At 49.6% G+C, this 16,031-nt stretch overlaps 1 protein-coding gene across 5 annotated transcripts in view; it reads left to right on the top strand.

Annotated features, from left to right (window-relative positions):
* Positions 1–5,191: 5,191 nt before the first annotated feature.
* Positions 5,192–16,031, top strand: part of TIAM2 (TIAM Rac1 associated GEF 2) — a 160,626-nt gene continuing 149,786 nt past the window's right edge. For all 5 annotated transcript variants that reach the window (XR_004968698.1, XM_036316123.1, XM_036316124.1 and 2 more), the window contains exon 1: positions 5,192–5,360. The gene's annotated coding sequence lies outside the window, so the exon portion shown is untranslated. The remainder of the gene's footprint in view (positions 5,361–16,031) is intronic.

Here is a 16,031-nt window from a genome sequence, read left to right as displayed (position 1 = left end):
AAGTATTTTCATACCGATGAGCTTGTGTTGGACTGGAAAGAAAATGGACGCAAAATGAGACTTTCACTGGGGGCAGCAGGTGGGGAAGAGGCTGTGTGTGGGGCCATGAGGCTGTGGACCAGTTGGGTGACTCTCAGACTTCTTGTTCATTCACTTATTTTTAGCAGGAGCTGGTAGATGGTTGGCCTAACAGCAGGTGTCCGCCTCCACCTGTCCATCGGGCCTCTGTCCACCAAGACTGGGGAGACACAAATACCGGAGAACTTTCTCGGAAGGCTTGTTTCTCATGACCTCACCGCAGTGCGGGAGGCTGGGTTTCTCAGCGCCTGCTCCCTGCTCCAGTTGGTGAACGGGGAGAGCCGCAGGTTTCTGTGGGAGCAGGTAGCGCCTGGAGCCGGCTGCTTGGGAATGATCACCGACGGGGCGCACGGCTTCGCTCCATCGCAGGGCCAGGGAGGACTGCACGCAGCTGAGTAACTCCCTCCTGTTACAGAAAGTAGTACTTGAACCAAAAAATGTTCTAACACATGCGACAAACTGGGTCAACCTATTTAATGAGCCCAGGTTGCTTTGTAAGTTGTTCCGCAGCACTGGGGCTGGGAGTGTGCGTGCAGACTGGGGAGGCTAGGTGGGAGCAAAGAAGTGCAGCAGCAACTGCAGGGGCTCCAGTCCTCTCCTGTCCTCCGGGCTGAGCGTCACAGGGCTGTTTTGTTAGGGAATTCCACGGGGACAGTGTGTTTGCAAGACACTCATTCCAACGAGGGAAGTTCCCGGCCCCTTCCTGGGAGACGGGGGGCGGGGGGCAAAGGCAGGAGGCTACGCTCCAGAGGCTTGAGGAGTAGCTCTCAACTCTGCTTTCTCCTTCTTTGTTTCCCTTTAAAAATGGAGAACATTTTAATGTCAAAATGATTTGAAATGTTTCTATGGAACCCTATATTACAGTGTAATGAGATAAAACTAACATCTTATAGAAAGGTGTTATATATAGTCCTGTAAGAAGCTTATCTAATTTAAAAGCCTAGAGTTCCAGTTATAAAGCCTGTGGCTGGTGTAAAGCTTATAATTAGAAAGTTTGTGTAAAAACTAACAATAACCACAAGTTCAAGGTGTTATTGCTGTAACTGGAGACAGTAAAGATCCATCAGCTCATGTATTTGTTAATTCAGGTAAGTATGTGTTAGACACAAAATTTAAAAAGCAGATTTTTTCCCTGCATGACATGATTCTACATTCTGTCAATCACTGAAGTTATAAATTCCTTTAAAAAATGTAACAGTACTTATACAGCTATTAAAAGAATCTGGTAAGTCCATGTTTTGACATTCACATATATTTATTCTATAGTAGAGGCCCCGTGCACGAAATTCTGCCTGGCGATCGGTGCAGTGATATGGGGAAGGGGGGGGCCCGCTGGCACGCACTTGGCCTGGGGCCTGCAGTCTGGGGACAGCTCCTTCATTGAGCGTCTGCCCCCTGGTGGTCAGTGTGCATTATAGCGACCGGTCGTTCCGCTGGTTGTTCCACCGTTCAGTCGATTTGCATATTAGGCTTTTATTATATAGGATGCACACATGTAAATATAGGAGGTAGACATATTTGATGAATATTTACTATAATTGTTAAAGGATACCCTACGACTTTGTTTTTCTTTCTTTTGAGATATACTGGATGAAGAAGAAATTGGCAATCATATACATCTGAGCTCAAGGTCAGGTTTTAGCTCATTTAATACCCCAGCTCTGAAATGGAAACCCCGGAGTTATATGTCTCCGAGTTACATCTTTTTGAGGATGTCCTTACAGTTCATGTGCCTCTATCTATTCAATTACGCCCAGTACACCTAAGTGAATTTCATGGCTGTCTCTGCTCAGAGAGAAAGCTGCTGGTTCTGACGGCCTGGCAGACATCCCTTCTCCACATAATTAAATTTCAAAAATCACTTCCCTTCTGCAGTCCTGTCTGTGCACCAGCTGGCTCCCTGCCAACAGCCCTCAACTTCGAACGTGGCCCGAGTTATCGTTGTCAGCAGGCAGACTTTCTCTGTTTTCTCTCCCTCTCCACCCACTGGGAACCGTGACATCCAAACCCAGACCTCACTACTTTCAATAACAATAAGCGGCAGCTCTTACAGCACAGAAAGCTCAGAGGGCCCTGCCCTTGAGGGCAGAGTGGGGTGACTGAGGGTCCTGAGTGGGGTTGGGAGGATGTGAAAGGAACTCAGGAGAAACTGTGACAAAGTCCAAGACCAGCTTAACGGGATGGGGATTGAAGAGGTGGAACTTAGGCCCATGAAGGGACTTTGTCGAGAAAGGGTGTGCTCGTATGTTGTAAACTTTGCATTTCACAGGAAGTTTATGGGCTCAGCAAGCACAGTTCCTATGCCGAGAGCTCCAGGGAAAATAAGGGCTCGCCCTCTAAGCACTGGCGAGCAAGAATTGGCTGGACATCGTGAAGGTATATTGTATTATAATCGATACTTTACTCTGATGCATAAAATACTAACTTTCCCATCTTCAGATATGTTAACCCGACCAACTTTATAAATTACGAAGAAAAAAATGAAAGGGACTTAAAACGACATGAGTTTTATCAACATAGAACAATCAATGTCACAGGTAGTTTTTTAAGGCTGTATCTTTTGAAGGTGAAGTCCAAGGTTGAAAGTGTATCCTGGAGGGTGTCTGCATAGGGTTACGTAGGAAACCGCAACCTGGGCTGCTGCACTCAAAACTCACTCTCACACTGAGGAGTGGCACTGAGGACCTGTCTCCTTCTTGGAGATGCTTCAGGATGGAGCAGTGACAGGACTGGCCCTGACCAAGGGAGGCTCTGTGGGATTGAGCAAGGTTTTTATTTTTTATTATTTTTTTTAAAAATATATTTCTTTATTGATTTCAGAGAGGAAGGGAGAGAGAGAGAAAAACATCAATGATGAGAGAGAATCATTGATCAGCTGCCTCCTGCATGCCCCCCAGTGGGGATTGAGCCCACAATTCGGTCATGTGCCCTTGGCTGGAATCGAAGCTGAGATCCTTCAGTCTGCAGGCTGACACTCTATCCACTGAGCCAAAGCAGCTAGGGCTTATTTTTATTGTTTAATATTTTTATTGATTGCAGAGAGGAAGGGAGAGGTAGAGAGAGAGAAACATCAAGGATGAGAGAGAATCATTGATTGGCTGCCTCCTGCACACTCCCCAATGGGGATTGAGCCCACCACCCCAGGCATGTGCTCTGACCGGGAATCGAACCGACTTCCTGGTTCATAGGCTCAGCCACTGAGCCATGCGAATTTTCTACCATTTAATGAGCCATGGCCATGGGGCCCCACAGGCTCTGGGGCTCAGCCTGGGGGAGAAGGAGGCTCACCCCTGGGGCTACAGCTCAGCACCAGGGGTAGTGGCTGCTCTTTTCACCCTCATATCTGTATTCCCATTTCCCTTTGAGTTCTCTTTACTTCTGACCAGTCAATCCCTCGTTGCTCCAATCCTGTTGTAGTTAATAATTCTTTATATTAAACGTCCACTGTTTAATTGCTGAGTGGTTTCTCTCTCCTGATTGGACCCTGGCAGATACACATGGGATGGGGGCTCCGGCTCTGACTACTTGGTACCAAGGGACCATGCATGCCCCAGAAGACTGGGGAGTTGGAGACATCTGGGCTATAAGTATTTTTACAAGTTTGTGCAATGAGCATATTGCCCGTATTATAATAAAAAAAATAATAAACATTTTAAAGGTGTGAGCTCTAGCCCGTTTGGCTCAGTGGATAGAGCGTTGGCTCGAGGACTGGAGGGTCCCGGGTTTGATTCCAGTCAAGGGCACATACCTCGGTTGCAGGCTCGATTCTCTGCCCTGGTTGGGGTGCATTTGGGAGGCAACCAATCTATGTGCTGCTCTCACATCTGTGTTTCTCTCTCTGTCTCTCCCTCTCCCTACCACTCTCTCCAAAACTCAATGGAAAAGTATCCTCAGGTGAGGATTAACAAAAAATAAATAAAATAAAGGTGTGAAAAAAAATGCAACACAAGAAACAGGGAAAACACATAAAAGCTCCAGTGTGGTAGGTCTGTCTGGTGCAGAAATAGGCGACATACCAAGGGGAGAGCTATGAGGAGGAGGCATTTCCCAGGCCGAGCCAGGTGTGCCCTGTGGAGGGGGACCAAGGGGAGGCCGCGGGGCAGGAAGGGCTGGGTCACCAGCTCTGTGCACAGCGCTGTGGCCCCGGCAGGTGGACAGCCGGGTCTGTCGCTCCCAGCACACCCTCGGGCCTTCATTGAAAAGCAGTGTGTGTGGGAAAGTCCATTCATGGGTCTCTTAGCAGCGGGAGGAATCTTCCTGGCGGATTCCCAGTCCTTGCAGCTCTGAGCTGCCCGGACCAGGGCCCGCGCTCTGAGATGCATCTCTGGGTGTGGCCCCCCACGCTTCCCACCAGCGGCTCCCAGCCCAGGACCGGCGGAGGCGGGATAGTGCACTTAGGGCAGGTGGTCCCCGGAGAACTGGGACCCCTGATGGGGACTGTGGGTGTGGGACTCATGATCTTCCTTGGATGAGTAGCAGGCGAGGCGGTGGCGCCCCTCCCTCCTTCCCGGGCCAGCCTTGCCCACGCCTGGCCCCGCCCCGGCCCCTCCGCTCCCGCCCCTTACTCCCCCAGCAGTTCCCGGAGAAGTCCCCGCTCCGGCCCGTCCAGGCGCCCGCTGCCGGGGCCACACTCACCGCATCCCCTTCCCTGCCCTCCGCCCCGGGGAGAGGGAGCCGGGTGAGAGCCGGGCACACGGCCCTGGTTCCCGCACGCCCCGCCCCGCTCAGGTGTCTCCACTCAGCCCGCGGTCTCCGCCGCAAGTCCGACTTCTCCGAACTCGGGCTGCACTCGAGTGTCCCCCGGCCTCCCGCCGCCTCTCCCGCCGGCGCTGCGCGGGCGGTGCGGGACCGGCTCCGGTGAGCCCGGGGGAGGGCCGGTCTGCTGCCCGCGTGGCGCCCGCGGCGGCAGCTGCGCACCCGCTCGGCCGGCGCTGGCTCGGGGCTCGCCGAGTGGAGCTGTCGCTTCTGTTGGTGGAGATGTGAGGTCCCGGGAAAACTCGGGGCGCGGCGGGAGGCGGCGGGGCCGGGAGGAGCGGGCGGGGAGGCGGCCGGGGGGCGGGGAGGGAGGCGGGCGGCGCGCCCGGAGCGAGGTGGGGCCACTCGCCGCCGGGACGCCGCGCGCAGGGAGAGGGCCCGGGTGGCCGCGGTGGCCGCAGACTGCCCGCCGGCCCGGAGGGGACTCAGTGGCCCCGGCAACTTCTCTGACGGCCCGGCGCCTCCCGCGTCCGTCGGGGCCCCGCGGGGGGGCGCGGCGGCGGGGCCGGAGCGGCCGTGTGGCCAAGGTAAGGGGCGCGGGGCTGGGGGCGCGGGGCGCGGCGCGGGTCCCAGGTCCCAGACCTGCCCGGAGCCGGGATGCTCCCTCGCGGCCTCCCCTGCGGGCGGGCCCGGCACCGTCCCGCCGTCCGCCTCCTTCGCTTTGTTCCCGATTCTCCCTTCCCCGGGGTGGGGGGTGGGGGGTGGCTGCGCGCGGCGCCGGGCCCCACGGAGGAGTCCCACGCGGTGTCCCGGCCCCACGCCCGCGAGTCACCCCTGCTCCGCCCCGGCCTCCCGTGTAGGTGGGTCCGCGCCCCAGGCCAGGCCGTCGTGGGTGCCGGGCGGGGGCGCCGCGCGCGGGGAAGGTGCTGGGGCGCCCGTCCCGGCCTGGCGGCGGCTCGGCTTCCAGAGCCCAGCCCGGGCCCTGCGGGCAGTGGGGGGAGTCCCCAAAGAGCCCTGCCGCTGGGGTGGGGTGGGGGTTGGTGGGGCGAGGTGCCAAGTTTCTGGGAAAGCCGACACGTTGTGTCCCAAATGGATCACATTTACCAAAAACAGTTGAGGAAGAAAAGAGCCCATTCTTCCCACCACTGACGCCGCCCGCCGCCGGCGAGGGGTGGGGTGAGGTTGCCCGGTACTTTATCTTCAGGAAACGGTGGAGCCTGGGATGGGTGGGCTTCCATGCCTCTTCTGAGTTTTTAAAAGAGCAAAATAGAGTGACTTGACTGAACCGGGGGAGAGGGGGAGGCGGCTTGGTTTTGAGGATAATTGCATTCGCTGGCAGTTTTTCCTGCATTTCCTCTGCGGTGGCCTGGTGACCCTTTGAAAGTTCCAGGTAGCCTTGCATCTGGTAGGACCTGTATCAGTGTTCACCACGTGGCGAGGATCTTGGGGTTCTGGTCTCCTGGTTATTCACCCTTCTCCTCCCTTCCTCAAATGCTGCTGACATAATTGTTTTAACGGTTTGCACCTGGCCATCTCCGGTTCCCTCTCCAACAGATTTAAGCCCGAGCGTGTCTAGAACAGTGTTTCACACAGTGAGTCTCCCAGGTTTCTTACAGGTGCAGGCCATATGCTAGCAGTCTTTCAGGCATGGCCTCTGCCTACAGTGTCAATGGCTGCGCCTATAATTGGTGCAGAACCTATAAGACTTGTGCATGCACACACTCAGGGATATTTCCTGGTATTCTTGGGGGTGTTTGCTTTCTAAAAATGCAGTATGGAGAGCGACATGGGTCTAAAGCAAAGCGCCGTCCATTGAAGTTTACCTGCTCAGCTTATGGGACAAGACCTGTTGCTTTCCGGCGTGAGAGACTTTCTGATTGTGTGAACGCCATGGCAAGGTACACTGGGAGAAGAGTTTGTTATTTACGAAAGAAGGCCCTAGAGCAGCGGTTCTCAACCTGTGGGTTGCGACCCCTTTGGGGGTCGAACGACCTTTTCACAGGCTTGCCTAAGACCATCGCATCGGAAAAACACATTTATAATTACATATTGTTTTTGTGATTAATCACTATGCTTTAATTATGTTCAATTTGTAACAATGAAATCGGGGGTCACCACAACATGAGGAACTGTATTAAAGGGTCGCGGCATTAGGAAGGTTGAGAACCACTGCCCTAGAGAGCTCAGCATCAGGTTTCAACACCTTAACATCCATAGAAGCTGCTGCTTGATCTGGCCTCCGCCTGCCTTTCCAGTCTCATTTCCTGACTGTTCCCAGGTCTCCCTCCCATCCCTCTCCCCCATATGCACACGCACACCCTGCCAGACCCGTCACACCACTTCCAAGCTGTCGTCTCCAGACCACTGTCTGGAATGAACGAACACCCTGCCTATATGTTCCTGCTTCACTTGTCCATCTGTTGATCCCCCACACATCCTTCATGTGTCAGTCAGATTCCTTCTCTACGAGACTTTCTTTCCCATTACCTCTAGGCCGTTAAGCCCTTTCTTCTCTAGTAGCCACTGCCTTTTCCGGAACATTTTTTTTTACACAGCTGGCCATGCCACCGTGTACAGTTGTGCAAGTTGCTCACTGACCAAGGTCAGCCTGTCCAGTGGAAAAGTGGAGGCTGACATCCAATTTGCATTTTGCTGGCCACGCCCCTGGTGCAGTCCTCTCCTCTCCCCTGAAGGGGGCGCCTTGAGTGATTCACCCAAAGGCACCGTGGAGAGAGGTGAGAGCAGGATCACCACCAGCCCACACTGAGGGACAGAGCAGAAACTCTTTTGAGGTTCCTTGATTGAGTGAGAAAAGAAAGGATTGTTGCTACAGTAGTTTGGAGGCAGAGTTCTCATATGTCAGTATATAGAAATGTGCTTCGCTTTACTCTATCGAACGTCTGGGGGATCAGGTGATGCTTGGATGTCTTCTTGGTTACAGGGGAGGATCCGGGCGTGTGAATTCACAGGTGGGCCCCCTCAGCTGATTACCACTCAGGGCACTAGGGTTTACACCTCTAATGTCTCATCATGATTTGCTGAGGGAGTGAAGGGTGCAAGAATCCCGGAAGAAGGCCATAAAGAGCTTTGCACACTACCATGTGCTATAAATGGGATTGAAGTGCCATGTCATACACAAGAATTTAAGGCGTCCTTAAGTGACTCAAACACGAGTTACACAAGAGAGTAAAAAAGGAAGGCTCGGAATCGCATTTATTTAGGTTCTCCAATGAGGTCCCATTTAAGATCACCAGTTGCACATGAGAAACACCGTCTTCACGTTGCAGCCATTTGCAAGTTCAACTGGCTGCAAGGTTCTTTCCAGTGCCCCACAGCTGTATGTAGTGCAACACATCCGACAACTTGTGGGGCAATCTGGAGATATCTTTTAAAGCTGCAATCAACATATGGATCATCTCACAAAGATGTATGAAAATTCGATGTAAGATAATATACTTGTAAATGTCAAGGAACTTGCCAGTTATAGGAAATCCTCGAATCTCCAGGATTTATGGCCTACACTAACTTTAGAGATCATTCCCATAGTCCCGTTTATGGCAAAGGAAGCGCAGGGCCAGAGGCTCATCAAGGGCCACAGAGGTTACGTAGGGGCACAGCCCAGACGAGCTCTCGGACATCCTGGCTCTTAATTCATTGCTGTGTATTCAAGGGCCTGTGAGAACAGTCCTCTGTGTCTTCCATAGTTGGCTTCAGTTCTAGAAGGTATAGACCAGCGGTTCTCAACTTGTGGGTCGAGACCCCTTTGGCGATCAAATGACCCTTTCACAGGGGTCGCCTAAGACCATCCTGCATATCAGATATTTACATTACGATTCATAACAGTAGCAACATGACAGTTATGAAGTAGCAACGACAATAATTTTATGGTTGGGTCACAACATGAGGAGCTGTATTTAAAGGGCCAGAAGGTTGAGAACCACTGGTATAGACTAATTCTAATATCTCAGGAAAAGGGAAAATTCTTAGCATCACACACTTCCCTGTGGGAAGGAGGCATGTGATAAATATTTGCTGAATGCAGGAATGCATGAATGAGCCAGTTGATAGCTTACTTATTTAAAGTAATTATTTGGTATAGCACAAGCCAAAGTCCTTTGGAGTCCATTATGGTGGAATTTGGCCTCTGTGTTTGTATTCCTTAAATGTCATAAAAAGTATTGGATAAACTTTATGGAAGAGACGGGTCGGAATTGGTTTCTACAGGAGAAGCCAGAACCCCTCACAGAAGGGCATCATAGGAAAACCCAGATTGGGAAACCATAGGTCTGCCCCACACTGGCCTCGATCCTGCAAGTCTTAAACATCACCAGCCTCCATGTCTTCGGGGAACCCCGTAAGTCTCAGAGTTGTCAGAAGGACCAGAGGAGCTCACGTGCGTGAGAGCAAACTTTGGGACATGAATAGTAACAAGATGCGAGTCAGAATGTGTGGCAGGAAGCCTCTGCCAGGCCCGAGGCGGGCTCCGTGTCCATCATCCCTGTATTCCTCGGAAGAGGGCAGCAGGCTTTGTGGAATGAGGAAGAAACTGAAGCCCACACAACTGTCCCCCAACACTGCCCAGGCGGTTGTGAGCCCCTCTCATGTCTTCAGTACCTTTCACCTCCAACTTCAGTAAGACAACTCTACTTCTAGGAGAGAAGCAAAGCAAGTGGCATCAAAGCAAATGAGTTCAGTTTTAGGCAGAGGAGCGATCTGCATTGTAGACCTGTCCCGTTTTAGGTTGTGGCGAGTGGACTTAAGAAAGCAAGACTGGCAGGAAGATAATCAGGGGTCACAGAGCAGGCGGCCAGAGGGTGCGCCAGTAGGGTGGTGGGACGGGCGAGGGGAAGGTTCCCGAACTGTAAAGGAGGCAGAACGCACGTGGCAGGTGAGAGAATGTGGAGGGCAGGAAGGGTTATATCCAGTTAAGGTTGTTTCCTGGTTCTGGCAACACAGAGGAAGGGTGGGGACCTGTGGGGACCACTCACCCAATTAAAAAAAACATATATATCTCAGAGAGAGGAAGGGAGAGAGAGAGAGAGAAACATCAATGATGAGAGAGAATCATTGATTGGCTGCCTCCTGCAAGCCCCCTTCTTGGGATCAAGCCCACTCCTGGGCATGTGCCCTTGACTGGAATCAAACCCGGGACCCTGCAGTCCACAGGCCATCGCTCTATCCACTGAGCCAAACTGGCCAGGGCTACTCACCCAATTCCACACAGTTATGAAGTCCCATAGCGGAGACTGGACCCAGGCCTGATTCCATGCTCCTTCCTCTCTCCCATCCCGTCTCAACTGTTAGCATGTCTGTAACTGCAAATGAAGCAAATCTAGAATTTGAAAGCTTTGACTTTGCTGAGTGAGTTAATAATTGTAAGAAAAAACAAGAAGTGCCCAGTCTGAAGCCCTCCCACAGAGCCAGGCCAGCAGGTGTAGGCCAGTGCCCGAGAAGGTTCCCACCAGCCCTGCGTGATGCAGTTCTTATCTTGGATCCCATCTGGCCCAGGACCCAGCGTGCTCCTCCCAGGCGGCCGATCCAGCTGGAAATCGGTCCGCTTTGTTTCCATTCATGAGGCTTGTAGATGGAGTAACCGAATCTGGCCTGCAGCTCTCATTGTATTTTCACGGTGTTGGATTACAAGGTTTCTTTGAAATTCCTGGTTTGATTTCTGAACATGCCTCTTGGACGTAGTTCTTCCCGAGTTACCGTTAGTAAGTGATTCCCGTGCGTCGGGAATAAGATTTCTTAATTTGTAACTTTGGTGGGCAGGGGCGTCACAGTGGACTGTCTTTTAGGGTTTCCTTCAGCTAAAAGCGCAATGATTCTATGTAGCGATAGGAGGATGAGAAAGCAGAAGAAAACTTATGAAAATGTAACAGCCATGCATTTGTAATGTGCTGTTGTGCTCGCTGGCATTTGAGCATGATGAGGTGACAGGTAACCAGCACCCAATGCCAGGAGGTCTGGTGAACTGTGTTGGGTCTTGATAAATCCAGACGGAGAAATTAGACGTCGCTAGGCAGTTATTTATCTGTGACCTTGAGGGCAGTGGACAATATGAAGGCCTCTGGAACTGGGTGTAAGAGAGTTCAGTGTTGAACTAGAAGAACGGTCAAGGAAGAACCTGAAAGAAGATCAATGGCTCAATGGAGGCGGTGAAGGTGGAGTTATGGAGCATAGGGCCGGTGTAAACCCAGCAGCCACTCAGACTGTATGTAAGCAAGGCAGGAGCGTAAATAAATGTAGACCAGGGTAACCACAGTAGGCCCAAGGGAAAGCTGTCAGGAGAATGTTGATGAAATGGTGGCATTGCGGAGTCTTAATGTGACAGACTGTGAAGAGGAGTCAGGAGAGAATTCATCTTCTTCCTGGTGAGAAACTGAAGCCAGAGATGGGAGTTCTCAACTGCGAGTTTGCATGAACCCACTTTGGAGCTGGTAATGCAGAGGCCGGGGCCTCAACGCCAGGTTGGTGACCTGGAGGTCTGGCTGCAGCTTACCCAGCACACCAGGTGCTGCTGCGGGCTCTTCGATTGCATTTAGAGAAAGTCTGCCTTTGGGTGAGACTTGCCTGTACAGGACTGCGGGGACTTAACCATGGTGGTTAATTTGCCGGAGAAGGGCAAGGGCTATCCACATATAAATACGGAATGATTTCCCTTCATTCAGATTAATCCATGATTTGTGGTCTGACAGGACTATTTTAGAAAGAAACATCTGGCCCTGGCCAGGTAGCTCAGTTGGTTAGAGTGTCTTCTCAAAACACCAAGGTTATGGGTTCCTTTCCCAGTCAGGCCACATACAAGAATCAACCAATGAATGCATAAATGAGTGGAACAGCAAGTTGATGTTTCTCTCTCTCTCTCCCCTCCTCACTCCCACGCTCCCTCATTCTCAAAAAAAAAAAAAAAAAAAAAATCAATTAAAAAAAGAAAACTTAAAAAAAAATCTCTCTAAAAAAAAAGATTTGTTACATATATAAATTATAAGCATATTAACAGTGAAAACTAGTAGGGAAAATTTCAATCAACTTAGAAATATCTATTTTGTAATAAACTATAATCAAGAAGTATTTCCATCTCTTCAGGAGAGTCCATTTCCTGAGAAATACTAACCGGCAGGGTTTTGTTCAGTTCTGTTATCGCTTTCCATGTAATTGGAATTTGAAAGGTTACCTGTCTTTAAACATGTAGGGATGTCACTAAATCCGATTGTACAGAGTTCCACCGTAGCCACTCATCTAACCGTGCGAGGAAATGGAGTCTGGAAGGGCGCTTGGCCGTTGCCGAAGCTCCTTGTGTCTGTGAGAAGAGCATGTCACCGCAGTGTGGCATTTCTGACGCGCTGTCTGTCGCAGAGCTAAGTCTGGATGGCTCGACAAATCTCATTAGTTAGAAAATTCACTAAAACCGGAATGGCGTAAACAGAGTCGGCAGCGAGCACTTGGAATTTTCAGCCAACCAACGAATGGGTGGTTCTGAAAATGGGTGAGCACGCACACAGTTTATTGTCGCCATTAAATGACACCGTGTATAACTTTCTTATTCTCGAAAGGACATCCTATAAACATCGGTAGGTTGCATTACACATTCTTGAATAATTTCCAAGTGTGGAAGACCAGTTAGGTTTCTGCGCGCAGTAGAAGACATGGCAAACTTTAGGAGGTATGTAAAGGATAGTGATGCAGACATGAGGATTGATAGTCACTGAAAATTCATAGTGAGTGCTGAACAGGGACTAGATTAAAATCTTTTACTTCGTGAAGGAAAATATGAGTAGCAGTTTGGATGCGTCCATTCTGACAGTGATGTCTCGTGGTGCTGGATGTACAAGCTACATGTTGAAATTTCTCACTGGGCATTCTTTTAGTTTTTGTTCACTTGGCATTCTTGAAATTTGTTCACCTAGCAGGAGACTGAGATGGGGCTCACCGCTAACAGTCTGCCTGCGGCCTCTTACATGTTTATTTTTGCAGGCGGTCAGCAGATTCACTTGTGTAGATGGCCGACTCGGACCTCAGACCTCACAAAGCATCTGGTGTGGTGACATTAACCAGCTCGGGCTGGGGTGAGAGACAGCTGTTCCTATGGATGTTTCAGTGACCAAATTCGGTTTCCCTGGAAGGAGCTGTCTCCTGGTTGAGTAAACTCCTGCACTTTATCTCGTGGTCTGTTTGGTGCTCTTTGCAGATATCATTGATCCTGGATTTCTGGAAATAAGTTTCAAGGCATGGCTCCTCATTTTGAGGTTTAATTCCGCCCGGCTGAATGATTCTTTGAAATCTTTGAAACTTCTGTTTGACCCTTTTGGAGGTGGGTGTTCTAACTGAGAGAAAAATGCATGGGCTGCCTTACAGCAGCGTTGGGATACTTTCCCATGAGCCCTTTCTGTTTCGGTGGGTGAGTTTAGGGTCAGTGTTTTGCGGGCAGTTTCCTGTGCAGTGCAGTAGTGATGTGGGGTTAGAAGAGGAAGAGGAAGAGGAAGAGGATGAGAACAATGGGAAAATAATGGGGGTTGTTCCAAAGCAAAGATTCTTAGAATTTAGGGTATCAGACTATCCTGGAGGGCTTGTTAAAGCCCAAGTCACTGAGCCCCACCCTTGCAGGTTCTGCCTGGACTCTGGGGTCGCCCAGGAACTTGCATTTCTCAGACATCTTTGGGGATGCTGCTACTGTTGATCCGGGACCACATTCGGACAACTGCTGCCCTGCAGGCTCCATGCTGGTCTATACTGAATGGGGATCTAGATGCATGGGTACCATTCAGTTTGTCAGGGTTTGTTTTCCTGTCTCTGAAATGGTACAATAATATTGTTTTCCAAACCTTGGAAATGAGAGGCATTTTTTTTCCAAACTACATGTTGTGTGCAACTCCAAATTCAAAAGAGATAAGAGCCCAGCCGGTGTTGCTCAGTGGTTGAGCATTGACCTAGGAACCAGGAAGTCACAGTTCGATTCCTGGTCAGGGCACATGCCCGGGTTGCGGGCTCAATCCCCAGTAAGGGGTGTGCACGACGCAGCCGCTCAAGGATTCTTTCTCATCATTGATGCTTTTTTCTCTCTCACTCCCTCTCCCTTCCTCTCTCTGAAATCAATAAAAAAATATTTTTCTTTAAAAAAGGATAATAATAAACTGCAACTACGCTTGCTAAAGCAGAGGTAGAGGACAGAAGGTTCATATGTCCTGTCCTTCTTACTCCCCTGGGGTAGGGGAGGGAGTGGTCCCTGGGGTCCCCCTGAAGAACCTAATACAGGAATGAACCCAATGATAGAGATAATTGCTAAGGACCCTAGCATTTGTAGCTTCCTCTTTGATTCCGTATACTTTTGAAACTGCTGAAAGAATCTGACCAAAAGACAACTTTTTAACATAAGAAATTGTGTTTAGGATGGATAAGTATACTTACTTAGTAGGTATACTACTCCATAAGTTTGAGACGTTCATGGTAACATAAAAGAATTACAGCATTTCAGGTAGAAATAGGGAAAGTCTCAGAAGAAAGGAAATGGGGGTATGACTTGGGTACCAGGCATGTGTTGTCTTGCCTTGCACTCAGCAGGTGTGTGTAACTGAATTGAAATAATTTAACCTGTTCTTGGGAGTCTGGTGGTTACACCTGAAATTGACTGTCCTAATCTTTACGGGATTCTTTGCTGGAAAGATTCTCCTGATAAGAGGGAGAGCAGGAGTACCAGTGCTTCAATAAAAAGAATGAAAGATTTCCTAAGTCACACGTGTCCAAAGAAATGTCTGCCTGCTGCTCTTGGCTCTTTCTGTTCAACCGCGTTAAGAAGCCCTAAAATTAGGGAAATGTAGTTTAATTGACTTTGGTACTCAAAGATTCTCTGTTCTGGGTTTTTGGAAACTTATTTTTGCTCGTCTTTCTTAGCTCACTGTCCTTATAAGACAAGATCTAAATAGAAACAAACTAAATACCCGTAAATACGGAACACTCTCTGTGCTGTATTAAGTGGAGAGGGCCAGGTGAGGAACATGGTATACTGTATGCAGCCTTTTGAATAAAATAGTGGTTTTCAAATTGTGAGTCATGGGTAGTGACATCAATTTAGTGGGTCAGATTTTAAAAAATAATTTTTTAAATTCTAGGAACAGACTTAAAAAAAATTTCAGTGGCTTTCAACTATTTTTTTTGCCAAAGACCATACTAAGACACATCCAAGGTAGAATAACAAAGCATGGCATGGATTAGAAAGTAAGTACATATATCGCTTGTTATTGTTTTTTGAAACCTTTTAGTTTAATGCATATATTTATATACATATATCTGTTTATCGGTGTGTGTGTGTGTGTGTGTGTGCTTTATATGGCATATTAGTCAGGGTTCTCCAGAGAAACAGAACCAGTTGGGTGTGTATATGTACAGAAAAAGTGTTATTATAAGAAGCCGGCTCACATGATCATGGAGGCGGTAAAGCCCAAACTGACCGCCTGGAGACCCAGGAGGGCTGATGGTATGGACGAAAGCTGGGGCCAGTCGCCTGAGAATTCCCTCTCACTCCTCAGGCAGGTCTTTTTTGTTCTAATTAGGCCTTCAACTGATTAGATGAGGCCCACCTGTATCATGGAGGGCAACTTGTTTTACTCAAAGTTCACTGATTTAAATGTTAATCTCATCCCCAAACACCTTCAGGTTGACAAATAAAATTAACCATCACATGCAAGCATGCTAAGTGACAAGGCAATATGTCTTACACATATATGTGTATATATCTATGTGGATCTCCATCTGTATATTCCTATGATGGATGGATGGATGGATGGATGGATGGATGGATGGATGGGTGGATGGATAGATGGATGGGTGGATGGATGGATGGATGGATGGGTGGATGGATAGATGGATGGGTGGATGGATGGATGGATGGATGGATGGATGGATGGGTGGATGGATAGATGGATGGGTGGATGGATGGATAGATGGATGGGTGGATGGGTGGATGGATGGATGGATGGATGGATGGGTGGGTGGAGTATCTCAGGAGGGCACACACAATGCAGGTCAGAGCCTTGGCTGAAGCAGAGCTTCTCAGTCTGGGGAGAGGGTCACCCAAAGAGCTTTCCCAAAGTCCGCACGTCTGTGGTCTGTGCTTCTGTCCTTCCTTACTCTTTCCTGCTTCTCCTTCAAGAATGAAGTTTACCGTTGGGGGTGGAGGGCGATACAAAGCAAAGCAGTTCTTGACAAAGTTGGGTGGACTGAAGCAAGAAAAGACTGGAGCTCTGAGGATGGAATTTGAG

The sequence above is a fragment of the Myotis myotis genome, unplaced genomic scaffold, assembly GCF_014108235.1.
Source record: "Myotis myotis isolate mMyoMyo1 unplaced genomic scaffold, mMyoMyo1.p scaffold_m19_p_7, whole genome shotgun sequence".
NCBI classification, from domain to species: domain Eukaryota; kingdom Metazoa; phylum Chordata; class Mammalia; order Chiroptera; family Vespertilionidae; genus Myotis; species Myotis myotis.
This window is presented reverse-complemented; position numbering and strand designations above follow the sequence as displayed.